This window comes from Triturus cristatus, chromosome 9, assembly GCF_964204655.1.
Source record: "Triturus cristatus chromosome 9, aTriCri1.1, whole genome shotgun sequence".
Classification (NCBI taxonomy): domain Eukaryota; kingdom Metazoa; phylum Chordata; class Amphibia; order Caudata; family Salamandridae; genus Triturus; species Triturus cristatus.
In genome coordinates, this window is record NC_140592.1 from 844,410,780 (window position 1) to 844,426,430 (window position 15,651).

Genomic DNA, 15,651 nt, shown 5'->3' on the forward strand with positions numbered 1-15,651 from the left:
CGCAGCGTCCGAAGGAAGAGCGAGTGTCCGGGAGTGTCCTGCGCCGTTGCGCGCATCGGAAGGAGGACCCGGAGCGGAACCGAGCGACGAGATCAAGGTAACCCCCCGGGGGCTGGGAGGTAGCGCGGCCGTGTGGCGGCCTGAGACTCGTCCCCCCCCCCCCTGCTCCCTGGGAGTCGTGGAAAGGCCCGGTGCGCCCCCTGCCAGGTGGGAACGACACCGCATGCAGGAACTGTGACTTTCCCCCCTCCGTGGGATTTCCCGCCGTAATTGTGTGTCTCCCCTCCGTGGGATTACCCTCTCCTGGGGGACTGCCGTTCGCAGGACTCAACAGTGCTCAAAGCGTTCTATGTCCCCGTAGCGCTGATCGTTCAATTGTACTCAACAGAGCTCCATGCGTTCTATGTTAGAGTAGCGCTGATCGCTCAGGTTTAGTTACCAGTGCTCCATGCGTTCTATGTTAGAGTAGCGCTGATCGCTCAAGTGTAGTTACCAGTGCTCAACGCGTTCTATGTTAGAGTAACGCTGGTCTTTCCATTGTATTCAACAGTGCTCAATGCGTTCTGTGTCTCAGTAGCGCTAATCATTCCTGTGTATTCACCAACCCATAAGCGCTCCTTTCGCCAGTGAAGGTCCTAAGTGCAAGGCGCTTACTGTGCCCACCACGCTTATGCTCAGGGTGCTAGGCAGGCATTATACGACCGCCAGTTATGCACTTGTGCCTTTGTTTCTTCGTAGACACCCCTAGCGCCACGTGTGCAGGCCCCGGCCCGCAGCACTAGGGAAGTTCATACTGCAGGGGTTGCGGAGGTAACAGTACTGAGAGGCTGTAATGCACATGTTAAAGTGTACAGGTAATGAACAACTGTAATGCACATGTTGAAGGGTACAGGTCATGAACAACTGTAATGCACATGTTAAAGCGTACAGGTAATGAACAACTGTAATGCACATGTTAAAGTGTACAGGTAATGAGAAACTGTAATGCAAATGTGAATGTGTATAAGCTAAGATACATTGCCCTCCAAGATCACCGCGTGTGATCCTTTGATTAGATAAAACTTGATTAATTTGCATTCACCTTATTGTGTGGCGTCCATTATTGTGTGCGTTTACTGCTTCAGAGGATGCGTGTGTTGTATGGTCGCTTAACACACAGGCCTTTGGGTGCCCAGCCGCTCGTGTCACGTTACCCCCTTAGGGCCTGGAGACCCCAGGTCTTACAGTGCCAAATACCGGAAATGTTTTTAAATGTCTCCAGTGAACACCTCTGTAATACAAGCCCGAAAGGAACTCTAATAATGTCCTCGAGAGGCGGTAAGAATCACATATGTAGGAAAGGCAGGTAGATGGGGAGAGGCATTTCAGCATTTTTTAGACTGTGGTATTCCTATGCAGCCATATGCTTGATAGGAGATTGATTGTTATCCAGTGGGGGTCTATTATACCGCGTTGAAAAAGTGTCAATGTGGTATCTATATGCAGCCACAAGCTTTTTAGTTAATTCACTGTTACCTCGTGGGGGGTCACCATACAGTGAATAAGACCACTGTATAATGTTTTGGTAAACAGCAATAAATAAATAAATATTTATAAATAGAACAGGAATACAGGGGTCTATCCCAAAGGGGATAAGACCACTGGAGAACATTTAAATAAAAACTAATAATAACAAACAAATAGGTAATACAAATTTCTTGGACAGCGAGGGTAACAAGTAATTTGTTAATAATTTCCTTAGGAATTTCTGGATCAAAGAAGACCAGGGGTCGCTTGTATATTAACACCGGACGGAAGTTCTATACTTTGAAATAGAACCATATACCATCTGTGACTGACTAAAATCCTACACAGATGTGAAGGGTAAGTGAAAGAAATGTCCTTCTATGTTCCCTTCTAAGGCATTTAAATTGCCATAGTAACCTTATTGCCCTTGTGTTTCTAATAGGTGATGAGTGCATGAATAGCAATTGGAAGCAAAATTCACATTTACTTCATAGACCCCACAACTGTTTTAAGCAGGAAGTGATATATGGGATTAAATGGGACCCGGAGTAGGAGTGGGTTTTTGATGACTAATAGGTCTATTACAATGTTGACCATATATCCACAGATTAATACTCCGTAATAAGTGCTGGTATCAGAATCAAGAGATGTATCATTGAGTTCAATAGCAGCAGTATAATATCCATCGCGCTATCGGGTAAATTATGAGTGTAAGTAAAGGAAATCCATAAATTAACAGCACGATAGAGGAAATAATATAAGTTATGTACAGATTCTCAAGAACCCCCTATCTTGGGGACTCTGGAAGAAGAAAAAAACAGAATAATAAAGATAAATATTCTGTGTAATTTAATCAAGGAGTAGCAACCCATCTAGTCATTAGAGTGCACTGAACAGATTATCATATGAAATCATGTTTTGTATCTAACCAGATTTATTATTCATTTCTGTTTCCTAGATTAATCACTGTTTTTAAATACATGTTATAAGAATATTTGTATCTCTGAAACTGTCCTGAAGAAGGCGGGGATGACCAGATATTCTGTCGAAATGCCGCGTCGACATTAGTTTCATAAATATGAGTAGATTAATTATTCTTTCAGAAGTTTTTATGTGATAGAAATCTACATGTACAAGCAACATTTTATTCATATGTGTAAATTGATCTTATGATTGTATTGCTGTGTATATATACAATGTTTTGAATTTTCTCATTTTTTCTTTTTGATATGTATGAATATGAAATAAGCATTTTGTGATTATATTGAAAGATAATTGATCAATATTTTAAATAATACAAATAACTTTTTAAAGAAGAATAAATAAAGGAAACAGAATTTTTGTTTTTGGTAGTTTCTAAAAGACTATTCTGGTTCAGTGCACTCTGTTTAATGATAGGTTTATGAACTAAGATATAGCACAAAAGGGATCCTTGTGCTTTACAGTTTTTTATCACCCAGCCCCTTTTGGCCTTTTGGGTAACTCTCTGTTTGTGGAGTGTTTACCTCCGACCCTCCCTTTGGGATTGAGTAAGAAGCTATTGGATTCAAATCCATTCCAGTGGTCATTGGTTTATATTTTGGACTGGAAAAGATATGGGCTCCTGGAAACAAGTATGCAGCAGTCTTGCATCCCAACTTATACTACAGTTCCACAAGAAACCAGAGGATACAACCAGGGAAAGAAGATCTTTGAGGTGCTGTGCTGTTATAGTGAGATCCAAATGATCACCGTGTTTACAATGCAGCCCTACAACATTTTACGATAGCACCAAGCAACACAAATAAGAATGGTGCCTTTGAGAGATGTCTTATGGTCAACTCTTGTTAGAGCCTTGGTCCCTCAACAAAGGTTCCTATGCAGTCCTGAAAGTCACAAAAAACTATAGTACCCATCATGGGACTTGCAACATTATTGTGAGTTTAAAGTCCTTAACGCAGAGTTTCAGGCTCTCACACAAACCTTGCAACAAGACATGGTTGTGGTCCATAGTTCCTGAAGTTACCCACTGAATCTATACTCATCTGACATCTTTGACCCTGATGGTTAGCACTCATTTACAATGGCAGAAGTCTTGACTTGTTGGACAGCACAGTCTCTCTCTGGTAAGATCAGCTGCATTCCCCTGGAAACAAGCAAACAATCAGTGCTCAACACAGCCTATAAAAACAGCAATCAGTGCACAGCATAAGCACTTGTCTAGAAGAATATTAATGTCAGACAGCAGACAAAATGCAATTACAGCTCAAAGCGACATTTAAAATGTTAAGTGTTCAGTATGAGTATCTCTTGTTTCTCGTGGTTTCTTAAGAGATCTGTTTGAGCTTCATGGGGGGAGAGGCGTTGCATTGTTCCTGCAAAATTCTGAAGAAGGGCTAATGGCTTTCCATCTGTGAGGCACTCTTTGAACATTGTAATGCATATGCCCTCAGGTGGGAGGCAGTTTGAGTCTATGAAAACAACAGTTTGAATCAGGGGTTTCCGAAATAAGTTTGTCAATGCACATTCTGCAAATCATCAAGATTTTTGCCACTTGGGCTCTAAAAGCAGGCAGGCAGGACACTGGAAGCAGGTAGAAAACTCCCCTAGGTCTGTAAGCGGGAACGCCCAGTCCTGGTATGCACGTTCATTCGAGGCAAGGGCATTACTACAATGGAGAACTCCTATTATCTGCTTCTTGGACCAAGAACTGATCAATTTTCTTCGTAATCCAAAACTGCGAAAAATGTTCAATGGTTCTCTCGACATTTTTCATAGGGAAAGCCGTCAATCAAACGGTGCAGTTTTGAAGCCAAGAATAGATCAGCGCTTGCTTTTCCATCCTGCACCTTATCGTACAGTCAGGCATCCACAACCTTGCCATCTAATTTCAGAGCCAAAAGCTTTGTACTGAATTAGGCACTGCCTGATAGGCCTCTATGTGTTTACAAACTGGCAACCTCAAGCTACATACCAAAATGGATTTTATGAAGATGAAATAATTTAGGGCCTAATTATGACTATGGACCGCTGTAGCCACGGTGGCAGTGCAGGCACCACCACACCGGCGGTCCGCCCGCCCTATTACAAGCTGAGCAGTTGGACCCCCTTGGGACAGCTGCAACTGCCAGCAATCAGAGATCCCTGGCGGTTTTGCATTGGTCTTTTGGCCGCAATATGCTTTGCGGTGCCGCTGCAGCACCGCTAAGCATATTACGAGTTTCCTCTCCACCACGGTATTCATGGTGGTGAGCCTGCCAAGAATAATGTGGCAGAGAGGAAACTGTTTCCTCAGGGCCATGGGGTTCATGCAAGAGGGTACATGTTGTGCCCCGCTGTGTGCATGCGCCCCAGTTCCTGCACCGCATGGACTGCGCCAATCCATGCCATGCAGGAACTGCCTTTGACTCTCCCATTGCCATGCCTTTTTCATAGGCACCGCGTTGGGACGGCCAAAGAACCTGCTACATAGACAAAAAAAATTGTAATCTGGTGGGTGGTGTTAGAACGGTTTTGGTGGTCTTGGAGCGGGGCGGCGGCATGGCAGCCCTGCACCAAGACTGCGAAAGTCATAATTAGGCTCTTAGTTTGAAAGCATGGTTAAAATGTATTACAGCGTTTTGGAGAGGCTTCTGTGCATGGTCAAGGCATATTTATATCTGCAATGTTAATAAACGTAAGCACCAACAGGCTGACGCATTTTCGAATTCAATTTTACTAGTTTGGTTTGTACTGGAGTAAACCCTTAGTCCACTGAACAAAAGCCAAGAAAATAAACGCAGGCCTTAGTCCTCAGAGGTTAAAAATGAGAGCAGATAAAGCACAATATCTGTGGGGAGAAGCAGATGGCCTCCTTAAATACCTGAATATTATTCATTCAGCCATGGCTCCACAGCCTCTGTGCCGCACACCCAGTCTTACTTCCCACTCAATTTCACTTTATATTTACTGCAATTACCGTGACTGCACGAGCAGTGAGGTGTGTTTAGGTCATCGTGAAATGTGCCCTCGGGCAACCCCACATAAAAAGTGATAGTTCTTACCACCTCAAATGTTACTGGCGTAGATGTTTAGCATTGCATTTGGCTCAAGCAATATTCCAGCTATGTTGCTTTGCACACAGGGGCATAAATAGATTTGAAAAAAATACCCAAGAACAATGATTACAATAAAAATGCAATTGGTAAATCCCTATTAAGAGTCTGAAGTAATAGTTGAAGGGAATGCAGATTTTTTTTTAAGGACCTTAAGAGGAACGTGGAACCTCTCCCATGATTTGTTAATTAAATTTAGCTGCATGTAAACTTTTCCCAAGTACATTCTTTAGAAAATAAAGGCTCTTGAGAGCGTTTTAAAGAACTGCTTGTGAATTCCTCTAAATACTTAAGGATTTTCCATTTCCCATCACAAATATTTATTCATACAAGCCTTGGCATTTCATTGCTCAGCAGAGATTTGGTATGGTCAGCTGAGAGATATTTTCATGTCCCAAGAAAGACATTTTTTATGTCCCTGCCATCACTTTTTTTTGCTCTCAATAGAAATACCTCATTTGAACTGCAAAGATTTTTATTGTTGCGACTTCATACACGTGAAACTGCAACAACAGCTTTAATTGGAAGGATGCGGACCAGCAGGCTCACTGGATGCCAGGATGTAATTGACAAACCAAAGGTAACCCCAAGATTTTAAAAGGGGGTAGGCGATCTTATGTCAAAAGAACTGTTAAGAGGCCAAACTTTAAGTGGAACGGGATCTTGTCCTTGCTTCAAAACTAAAATATCCGTAATTTATGAAATTTAGTGTCACGACTAACAGTTTCAATTCACACAAAGGAGATCTGTCTCACAGGTCACGCAGACAAACTTTATCAACGCGATTCCTTTGAAGACGGAGAATTTTCTAGCTCACTATAGTCCTAAGAGGAGTTTTTCCTCTGATTTCATAACCGTAGACAACTTTACCTCTCAAATAACAAAAACATACAGGCTTGAGGTTTAATACAGCAAAGCTGTGTTTCACTGTCCCAAACCCTATAAGCACACACTTCAAAAAGCAGAATTCTTCAAATCAAACAGGGCATCAGGTTTGGGCAGCAGATTTTGCAGTTGGTTGATCTATGGCACGCTTTTGTAGTAGAAATATCTCCCTAGCTGTAAAAATGTACAGTTCTAGGCCTTGCGCAGTAGAACTTCCCATCAGGTGACTTACAAGGTACAAGTAGAGATCTCAGACAGAGAAGCTATCGCACAGCTCATATTCCATGTCTGATTAAGTTGCTGACGGTCACACTGAGTGTCAACAATGAGCTAGTCACTCATTAAGTGTAACTTTGAGGCTGAATTGCAAGTCCCTATTCCAGCTACACCCTGCCTGTGCTCTGATGGATGCACTTTTAGCATTTATAGCTAATGTTAGTTACTTTGATGTTCTTGTAATATTTTTAGTTATGCTGTAAATCTGGTTCTTCCACAGTGAATTAATGCTAAGGGGCCTATTAGGATGGCGGGCGGACTTTCGTCTGCCCGCCACCCTAGCGGTGCTGGGACCTGCCACCAGTGGTGTGGCAGTCCCGCACCAGCAATTAGAATGCCACCGCCACTGTGGCGGTGGCATCCTCCATTCCCAGCATTGTGGCGGGCGGTGCTCACAGTACCGCCCGCCAAAATGCTGGGAATGCACGTTGTGAATTGTCATGCACAAGGTGACAGGCACCGTGCGGTGCCTGCCACCTTGTCTGTGACAATGTACCCCCCATGTGCACCTCCCACCCCCCCAATACCCTGGGGGCCCGCAACGGGCACCCGAAAGCAGAATCCGCATGACTTTCCATGGCGGGGTCTCCGCCATGGAAAGACCTGCACCGCTGCCCATACTAATATGGATGGCGGAGTCTATCAGACACCACCACTGTAGGAAGGTGAATATCTGACTATGGTTACCCCCAACTTTTTGCCTAGTGTCTAGCTGGTTTTTCGACTTAGTTGGCCTGAGATCCTGCCATTCAGGGTCTCAGGCTGTCTGCTCTCTCTTTAAAATGGACTCCATGTACCCTAGGTACATACACAATTGGGAGGGATCCCCTTATCAGCCCCTGTACAGTGTACCATTGGTACCCAGGGCATAGGTGTACCCTAGGCCTACCAGGGGCTGCAGCATGTATTATGCCACCCCTGGCCTGGCCTCACAATCAGACACAACTGGCTGATCACTCAGCTGGGGCAAGGTCGTGTAATCACCCCTTGCTTAGATATAGTATACCTGTATCTACACTTAAAATAGACACATGTGTACCTGTGAGCCACTCCTATGGCAGGCCTTAACAATCCTGAAGGCAGAGTGCTTGGTAACATGTGAGATGGTGCTCTAGCATGAGCTGAGCCTGTCTGCAGCTTTCGGAACCATGTCCTTATAGCTGTTCTATGATATCGCCTACCATATACTCTTAAGTGCCTTATAATCTTAAACGGTTATGGTAACTATGGTTTGGCTTTATCAAAACATGTTGTGTAAGGTGTCTAACACTTTGGAATAATACCCCCATACCATTTCTGGTGATGAGGATATTATTCCTCCCTTCTAGAGGGAGAGACATGTTAAAATCCTACTTTGCTGTTTAACTCTAACCAAAGACTCAGCATCACAAAATTGATGCTGCTGCCACAGACACGAGTCTTACCTCCTGCAGCTGGGAGCCCTCCCAGCCAGGGAGGCCTGGACAATAGGTTTCCTGCGTGGGGAGGTGCTAGCACCTCCCCAGACAGACTTTAGTGTATTGGGGCAGGGAGGGCTGAAAGGAATGAGACACTGCCTGGGCCACACAAGGTGTCCCATGCATAGTCCAGTTCAAACCGGTCCTGGGGCACTCCAGCCCCAGCTCTGGTGCGAAACTGGACAAAGGAAAGGGGGTGTAGCCACTCCCCTTTCTGGTCCCCACCCATAGGAGGGACCTTGCAGGTAGCCCAGCCCATTAGCCTAGTATATTAGGAGGTAGCTGAGCCCTGCAGAATTAGATTACCCTGAAAATCTGCAACTTGTACAGAAACTCTGGAGCTTCGACATTCGACCTCAGGAAGAAGACTGAAGAATCTCCCTTGTGGCCAAGGAGTGACCACCCTGGGCAACCAGGCACTATCCAGCGACCGCTGCTTGCTTTGCGACTGATCCACGAGGAACGACTGCAGAGACTGACCAGCGCCATGACTTCCAGACACCTCTGAACCCGATCCACATCTACAGCAAAGCTGAGACCCATGGAGGCGACGAGGGACGTGGGACCGGTGACTTGGGAAAAGTGGCTAGTAACTGACTAGCGCAACTTCTGAGGCTTCCTCGAGGTTGTGCTTGGGGAATTGAGAAGCCCCACTCCCGAGCACCATCTGCAAAGAAGATCAGCTCCCCACACTTCCCGTGTTCTGCGTGGGGCCCTTCTGCACCTGAGCTGCTCGACGCGTTGTCCGGTTGCTGGCCCGTTGGCTAGTGATCTCTGTGACTACGAACCTGCTATTTTGCTTGGCTGGTCCGGCTCCTCCAGACTGGCACTCGCTCCCCTGTGAAAGGGAAGCACCCCAGACCTTCCTGGTCTGCAACAGAAGCAAGTCCTCCATCCTGCGTGGGTTAGGCTTACCAAGGCTTGTTGGGTCCTAACTTGACATCGACGCCGCCGACAGTAAGAGCCTTCGTGGGACAGCTCGCCTCCTGGTTCTGGTCGTCATCGACGCCTCCTGGTACCCGTGGCTGCTGAGACAAGCTTCACCTCTCCACCTGCATCTTCACGACATCGCCTGGCTCCTTCCTGGTTCCCTCCTGGTCCTGGGCTGGTGGCCTAGACTCTGTCCCTTCTCTTGCAGGACTCCTTCTTCTTGGTTCCATCCCCGGAATCCACCGGACACTCTTCACTGACTGCCTGTCAGCAACTTTTCTTCAGGCATCCATAGGAGTCAACGACGAAACCCGACGCAAGTTCACACCTATGCACCCGCAGCCCGTGGGCTAAGTAACTTGAGTACTCTGGTGCTCACAAGGGTATTGACTATCCTAGGGTCTAGTTTCCAAGTCTTGAACTCCTAGCTTCTTCAGAAGTGTCCTAAAACTCTTAATTTCTAAATACTGCATTTCTATCGACTTTTACGCATTACGCGTGAGTGTTTCCACTCTGCACCTGAATCCCGTGGGCCTCCCACTCCCTAGCAATTGGTAGGATAGTGTAGCCCCAGCGATTCCCTAGGCCTACGCCTACTCTGTGTTTGTGACAGTGGTTCTTATACCACTTACTTAGTATATGGTTTGCATGGCCCCTAGGGCCTAACTGTATTACTTACCTGTGTGACTTATGTATGCTTAAATAATATTGTGTTGTACTTACCTCGAATCTCATAAAGAGTGCTGAGGGTGTTTTGACTTAGAATAAATACATTCTATTTTTTATATATCTGTTGTGGTGTCCTTTCATTTAATATTCAAGGGGTTACAAATTGTATAACAGCTGGCTTCACATGCCATACAGAGTTTAGCCTAAGACTGCTCTTGCCCATGCTACCACTAGGATAGCTGGTCTATAAGGTTGACTTTACAACCAATCACCATAAGGGTTGTTTGGACTGATACAAGGTGTACACTAGAATTAGTGACATCATATATCAGGCCAACTTCTCACAACCACCATATCCAGCCCCTTTTCCGCCTGGTCGACTGGTTGACCGGCGGAAAACCGACCGGTGGACGGTCTTTCCATCCGCCGGGGTTCCCCCCACCATACTAATATGGCGGGCGGGGTATGATGTAGGGCAGATCGCCACCGCCATGCGGGTGGTGGCTATCTGCCCTACATCATAATAGACCCCTTAGTCCCCACCAAACATACCGCCCTTTTTTTTCTCAGCCCTCCTCCCGTTCTTGATCTGTCTGTCTTCTCGTTCTCTTTTGCTCTGATCTCCTCACTTTTCATTTGATTGACCCTGTCCCATGAATTCCAAAACTGTGGGGTAAAATGGGTTTTTTCTTAGCAACCAGAAATCCTGTTGTATATATAAATAATGCCTATGCATTTGGAGAAGTCGGAAGGGATATTTCTAGGGGTTGGCATAACTCGTGTAATTCAGTGTAGCGTAATCACACAGAATTACCTAAAAATTCAGTGAGATTACACTTGAATTACATGAGAAGAGAAATTCTTCATTTAGCACTATTTCTTAGTGCAAAAATGCAGCCTCACATCCAAAATGGACGTGAGTATGCATTTTACGCTAAGATATAGCACTATATGCATCAGAACTCAAATAGTGAGCGCAAGGAGCCACTCTCTAAATGTGTTCTCGTTTTAGAATTTCTTTCCAGTAATTACTCTTTATGCGAATGTGCCTAAGAATATGCCTGTTAGGAGAGCTGCACGGGGATTGGCCTGAGCGGGCTGAAAAGACGCTCCGCTCAGGCCAGAGAGTCTGTGGGGGTTTCTCCAGCCCTGCTGTTCAATGCAGCCGGGCTGGAGAAACCTAAGTGCCCATATGTGTTTTGGTTGGCTTGAGATGGCCGGCCAAACACATATGCGCACTTAGGGAGTGCACATAGCACCCCTCCTTCCATGCTTACATCCTTCCATGCCCCGCCCAGCCCCTCCCTGCTCAAGCTGGCTCAGAGCCGGCAAATGAAAAATAAAACAAAACTAAAACATTATTTAATTTTTAATGTGCTGGTTTTGAGCCAGGCAGTGGGGCGATGCTCCTCTGCCATTACAGAGGAGCCCCCACTGAGTCCTAGTAAGGGTTAATGTGGCACCCTTACAGTGTTATGCAAACATAAGTAGCGGGATGCACACCATAGTCCTCCGAAATTGATCATAAGCTTAACTTGTATTCCTGTGTAGGCGTGCATGCCAGGTGAGCGCTCCGTCCAAATTGCGCTTGCAAAAATGAACAAAACCAGTGGACCCTGTTACAGCTCCATATACCGGCAGCACAGCCAATCCTTTGAATGAGTCCAATCAATTAAATCAGGTTATTTTCAATCTTTATGTACTCTGTCAGTTTTCTCTATAACTTTTTTCTGCCATTTACTCTGCCGTTTACTTCAATTCATTTTACTCATTTTAATCCAAGTGAATCACCCACACACAGGAGGCATGATAGTTTCCAAATGTCACGTGTTTAATTGAATTTGCCCAATGCATTTCGGGACGAATCCCTTCGTCAGGGGCATCTAAAATACACAAATTAAATAGATGTCAACATAATCTTTGCAAATACTATAATGCACTATACATATTAAAAATAATAATTATATCGTGATGCATACTCAATGCTTAGACCCATGCCCTGAAACCATTCCCGTTAAAAAATGACACCATCCTGTCTGTAACGATCCTGATTGAAAACCTCCCAACTCTAGGACTTCGCCTATCTTGTGAATAACCCACCTCCGTGCAACTAACACTTCAACATTCGTTAAAAAAACATGCTGTGGAATGCTTGACACACTGCTGTTTTCCTGCGCTTACCGTGACAGTATATAATGAACTTCTCCCAGAGTACCGAAGCTGCAGAGCCGCGCTTGCTCCCAATTTCTAGTTCCTACGCACATTTTGTATTACGGTAGCATTTTCAAAGTGCTCGCGCGCTCGTCTTTCTCTCTGTTAATGAAAAGCCTTTTCGCTCCTCAACTGGTTTTTATACTAATCACTGCGCGCCTATTGTTATCAGGTGCTGTCAACTCGTTATCTCAGAACAACCGGCTTCCGGTCAAGTTTAAAAAAAATTTGTCAACATGCTTTTTTTCTTTTGTTCAACCAGTGAGACACTACGTTGCCCAGAATCCCATATAACGTGTCTTGATCCTCACCCACTCCCCCGTTACTGGTGCCATATGTCCCCTGACTCCAGCAATAATTTATGCTCCAGCACATAATCTTAATCAATAGTACATTGAGTAGTAACTGTTTATAGCCAATTAAAAGTCGCAATGACATATTGACATTTTTCCACAAGTGCATCAATCGTGACACCGACGACTCCTGAGTGTGTGTACTCCATTTCAGTTCTTTTCTTTCAATCAGTTAATCTTGCATTTTTCCATAATCATCAAAGTCTATTCATGGGTGCAAACTCGCAGGTAGGACGGTTGCATTGTACTGATTACCGTCCTACCTGCGAGTTTGCACCCATGAATAGACTTTGATGATTATGGAAAAATGCAAGATTAACTGATTGAAAGAAAAGAACTGAAATGGAGTACACACACTCAGGAGTCGTCGGTGTCACGATTGATGCACTTGTGGAAAAATGTCAATATGTCATTGCGACTTTTAATTGGCTATAAACAGTTATTACTCAATGTACTATTGATTAAGATTATGTGCTGGAGCATAAATTATTGCTGGAGTCAGGGGACATATGGCACCAGTAACGGGGGAGTGGGTGAGGATCAAGACACGTTATATGGGATTCTGGGCAACGTAGTGTCTCACTGGTTGAACAAAAGAAAAAAAGCATGTTGACAAATTTTTTTTAAACTTGACCGGAAGCCGGTTGTTCTGAGATAACGAGTTGACAGCACCTGATAACAATAGGCGCGCAGTGATTAGTATAAAAACCAGTTGAGGAGCGAAAAGGCTTTTCATTAACAGAGAGAAAGACGAGCGCGCGAGCACTTTGAAAATGCTACCGTAATACAAAATGTGCGTAGGAACTAGAAATTGGGAGCAAGCGCGGCTCTGCAGCTTCGGTACTCTGGGAGAAGTTCATTATATACTGTCACGGTAAGCGCAGGGAAACAGCAGTGTGTCAAGCATTCCACAGCATGTTTTTTTAACGAATGTTGAAGTGTTAGTTGCACGGAGGTGGGTTATTCACAAGATAGGCGAAGTCCTAGAGTTGGGAGGTTTTCAATCAGGATCGTTACAGACAGGATGGTGTCATTTTTTAACGGGAATGGTTTCAGGGCATGGGTCTAAGCATTGAGTATGCATCACGATATAATTATTATTTTTAATATGTATAGTGCATTATAGTATTTGCAAAGATTATGTTGACATCTATTTAATTTGTGTATTTTAGATGCCCCTGACGGAGGGATTCGTCCCGAAATGCATTGGGCAAATTCAATTAAACACGTGACATTTGGAAACTATCATGCCTCCTGTGTGTGGGTGATTCACTTGGATTAAAATGAGTAAAATGAATTGAAGTAAACGGCAGAGTAAATGGCAGAAAAAAGTTATAGAGAAAACTGACAGAGTACATAAAGATTGAAAATAACCTGATTTAATTGATTGGACTCATTCAAAGGATTGGCTGTGCTGCCGGTATATGGAGCTGTAACAGGGTCCACTGGTTTTGTTCATTTTTGCAAGCGCAATTTGGACGGAGCGCTCACCTGGCATGCACGCCTACACAGGAATACAAGTTAAGCTTATGATCAATTTCGGAGGACTATGGTGTGCATCCCGCTACTTATGTTTGCATTGTACTGATTACCGTCCTACCTGCGAGTTTGCACCCATGAATAGACTTTGATGATTATGGAAAAATGCAAGATTAACTGATTGAAAGAAAAGAACTGAAATGGAGTACACACACTCAGGAGTCGTCGGTGTCACGATTGATGCACTTGTGGAAAAATGTCAATATGTCATTGCGAATTTTAATTGGCTATAAACAGTTACTACTCAATGTACTATTGATTAAGATTATGTGCTGGAGCATAAATTATTGCTGGAGTCAGGGGACATATGGCACCAGTAACGGGGGAGTGGGTGAGGATCAAGACACGTTATATGGGATTCTGGGCAACGTAGTGTCTCACTGGTTGAACAAAAGAAAAAAAGCATGTTGACAAATTTTTTTTAAACTTGACCGGAAGCCGGTTGTTCTGAGATAACGAGTTGACAGCACCTGATAACAATAGGCGCGCAGTGATTAGTATAAAAACCAGTTGAGGAGCGAAAAGGCTTTTCATTAACAGAGAGAAAGACGAGCGCGCGAGCACTTTGAAAATGCTACCGTAATACAAAATGTGCGTAGGAACTAGAAATTGGGAGCAAGCGCGGCTCTGCAGCTTCGGTACTCTGGGAGAAGTTCATTATATACTGTCACGGTAAGCGCAGGGAAACAGCAGTGTGTCAAGCATTCTACAGCATGTTTTTTTAACGAATGTTGAAGTGTTAGTTGCACGGAGGTGGGTTATTCACAAGATAGGCGAAGTCCTAGAGTTGGGAGGTTTTCAATCAGGATCGTTACAGACAGGGTGGTGTCATTTTTTTACGGGAATGGTTTCAGGGCATGGGTCTAAGCATTGAGTATGCATCACGATATAATTATTATTTTTAATATGTATAGTGCATTATAGTATTTGCAAAGATTATGTTGACATCTATTTAATTTGTGTATTTTAGATGCCCCTGACGAAGGGATTCGTCCCGAAATGCATTGGGCAAATTCAATTAAACACGTGACATTTGGAAACTATCATGCCTCCTGTGTGTGGGTGATTCACTTGGATTAAAATGAGTAAAATGAATTGAAGTAAACGGCAGAGTAAATGGCAGAAAAAAGTTATAGAGAAAACTGACAGAGTACATAAAGATTGAAAATAACCTGATTTAATTGATTGGACTCATTCAAAGGATTGGCTGTGCTGCCGGTATATGGAGCTGTAACAGGGTCCACTGGTTTTGTTCACTTTTGTACCCTTACAGTGTTAGCCAGGAATCTGAGTGATACAGAGACATGAAGAGATAGCCAAAGCTTAGCCTTGGCTTGTTTTCCTTTAGATCTCATGTAGCAGAAGGCAGATGGCAAGGCAGGAGTGACACACAGATCACTACACTCATCACTACTCACCTGAATTATACTACAAACACACTTCTCTCTAACCAGGCATAGGCTCCGCCTGCAAAGTCTGCATGCTTGTGGCACTTTTGTTCTTATGCAAATGCCAGACAACATAAAAGGAAGTTCCTGACTGCTAAATGGAAGAATCCGATGATGAAGTATGCCACGCTATATGGGTGAGGATCCACCTTCCTTCACAATTTTTATCCCATAGTCGAAGCTAAAAAACAACACAATAATTAAGTGTGAATTTAATGTTGATATGTATGATATACATGTTATTGATTATTTATATTCTCACACTTTTCCAACCACAATCATTCTGGCAGGCATGTATGTCCTT

General features: G+C 44.1%; 1 long non-coding RNA gene across 1 annotated transcript; it reads left to right on the forward strand.

The window, feature by feature from the left end:
- Positions 1 to 13,001: 13,001 nt before the first annotated feature.
- On the forward strand, positions 13,002 to 14,945 carry LOC146798937 (uncharacterized). The gene is made up of 2 exons (XR_014969215.1): positions 13,002 to 13,234; positions 13,533 to 14,945. It is a non-coding gene; the product is annotated as an uncharacterized LOC146798937 (long non-coding RNA).
- The last annotated feature ends 706 nt before the right edge of the window (positions 14,946 to 15,651 follow it).